Below are 2640 nucleotides of genomic sequence, written 5' to 3' on the forward strand. Positions count from 1 at the left end.
CTCCCCCAGCCCTGATGGGGAGGGGCTGTTTCTAGAGGGCAAGAAGGTAGTTAGGTCATCACCCCCTGCTAACTTGGTGCCAGGAGGGGTCAATTGTGGTGGTCACCTATTCAGTGGGAATTAGCCCCCAGACCAGTGGAGACCAGTTGCAGCACTGTCAATTAGGTGATTCCATAATCCCATTGGCCAGCCATTCAAGTCATCCAGCCACCCTTCTTTTAAATAAAGTTTGACAGCTTTACTATGCTTCCACCATTCAACCAGGGGCCCAACTTCAAACGCGAACGAGAACACGTGAGCCGAGGGGCTGCGGGGTGGTCGTTCCCCTTTGGCACGCAAACCCGAGTGCTGAGTTCTGCAGCAGTGTTACCACAGTTCTGTTGCCACACTATGGGGCAGCCCCAGATAAATCCTCTGTTTGGCTTCTCCCTCTTTTAAGAACGAACTAAAGGCAGGGGGTGAAAGCACCTTTCTCGCCAAGAGCACGGTCTGAACCGGATGCCACCATCCAGGGCCTGTCTTCAGCACTCTGATCTCTGCATTGTGCTTTGAAAATGGTCCTTTAAGCAGAGCAGCTGCTTCACAAAGGCAGCCTTGCCTTATCTCAGTGACCTCCTGTTCCAAAGGATGTCTGCAGGCACAGCAGTTCTGGCCTTCAGGAGCTTGCTCATGCTAACCCGGTAGATTTAGAGCAGTGAGCAGCTGTGCCCCTCTCATACACAGCTCCTTTTCTGCTGCTGGGTCGAGGCACTGATAAATTTCAGGCTTTTAAAATTGCAAAGCCCCAGCCTCCTGTGTTTAATTTGGCTTATTCCAAACTATTGCAGCTAATGTAATTGTGCAAAGCAGCTGGGGATGCAGGGGAACGGCGTGGCTACAGGTGCATGAATATAAGAGCCCAGGGGCATGCTGTGTACAGCAGCTCTTCACCTCTGGGGCTCTCAGTTATAAAAGTTTGCAAGCGGAGGTTTAATCCATATTACTTTACCATCCTGCGCCTGTCAGTCTATGCTGATGAGAGGCCCAGGCCTGGAACAGCCTGTCAATAGGCAGCTAGCATATTGGCAGATTTGCAGAGAGAAACCGAAGCGGAACCGGTCTGATTGATGCGGCAGCAAAGGGCTGGAGCGCTGACAGGAAAATGCTTTACTGCTCTGTTCTCGGCATCATTTATGTGGAGCGTCTCTGTGGTGAAAAGTTCTCTGGACTGAGCAAGAGTCCTCAATCATGAGTCACTGATATGACCGTGCATGATGTGGCATACCTCCAAACTCACCAGGAACATGTCTATATAGCAACTATACAAGGAGGATCCCTCAGACATGGGCCTTGCCTGGAACTTCCGTTTTTTCCCCAATTGACACCCCCCCCCAATCTCCCCCTCTCTGTCTTTGAGAGCTACAAGTTCTCAGCATCTCTGGAAATCAGGTAGGCTTCTAAAAACCTCAGTACAAGGGAGCAACCGACTTCCGAAGAACACGTGGACTCTACAAAATGTCCCTAACTACTGTCCAACAGACAAGTGACCCAGCAACAGCTACTGGGAGAATGGGACAAACTCACAGAGCTAGTGTTGTCTTTGCACCATGGCTGGGGCCTACAATAGATGATGAAATGTCTGATACAGCTTCTCACAGGCGGATGGATTCAATGTTGCAATTGACCCTTTGCATTCTAGGTGTCTCAGACATAGATCGTGGGTTATCTCCCTGACCTTCAGTGGCCTTTGTCTTGTGACATGTCAACCTCCCAACCAAGGAGACCCAGTATGAGGACTTGCAGGTGTCTCCTGACTGGATGTCAAACTGACGAGCAAAGGCTATTCCACACTCTGGGCTTCCAATCACAGAGACAGTAAGAAGCTGGAACAGCAAGAGTAACCAATCTAAGTGAACCTGGAGACATGATGCTTTACTTTATTTTATTTTTTATATACCTATGAAGGGAATTCTGGATTCCTTCACAGTTATTAGTCTAAATAAGAAAATCACTTCAGTATATACGAAAATAGTCCCAGAATTGTATTGAATAATGGATGCCTCATTGGATGGATTTCTGTGTTGTATCGGAATAAACAAGGCCTGTGTTACCCCACAGCTCTGCTTTTCTTATGCCAAGGTACCAAATTCTGATCTGGGCAATAGGGCAGAGTTTCCTCCTCAGCTCACCAAATGCTGTTCTTTGGTGATCACCCGCCAGATAGTAAAGTGAATGGGTTTGGCCGGTTCTGTACCCCCCCCCCATATTACCCATTTAATCTGTTCTTCCTGTCACGCTTCTGGGCAGAAATCTTATTCCCTCTCCAGAGACTAGAGAGTTAACTACTTTCCTTTAGCAAACCCTGCTCCTTATCTTTCTGCATTGCTCTGCTTAGCAAGGAAGATAAGGAGACACAGCTAAAGGAGAGCTTTACCCTATTCAGCTGATCACTGAAGCAGAAAGCAGGCAACAGAATGGCTGGCTACAGATCAAGAATCTCAGAGGAAGTCTCCAGCTGCAAAGACTTCTAGCACCTCAGGCACATGGTTACTCTGACACAAGACAGGGTGTCTGACTTAACACCTCCAAGTCTAGTTCAGAGTGGACCCCGATATACTTCTATGTGGGAAACAGGAAAGAACACCCTAGACAACCAGCAAA

Source organism: Caretta caretta, chromosome 25, assembly GCF_965140235.1.
Source record: "Caretta caretta isolate rCarCar2 chromosome 25, rCarCar1.hap1, whole genome shotgun sequence".
Classification (NCBI taxonomy): Eukaryota; Metazoa; Chordata; order Testudines; family Cheloniidae; genus Caretta; species Caretta caretta.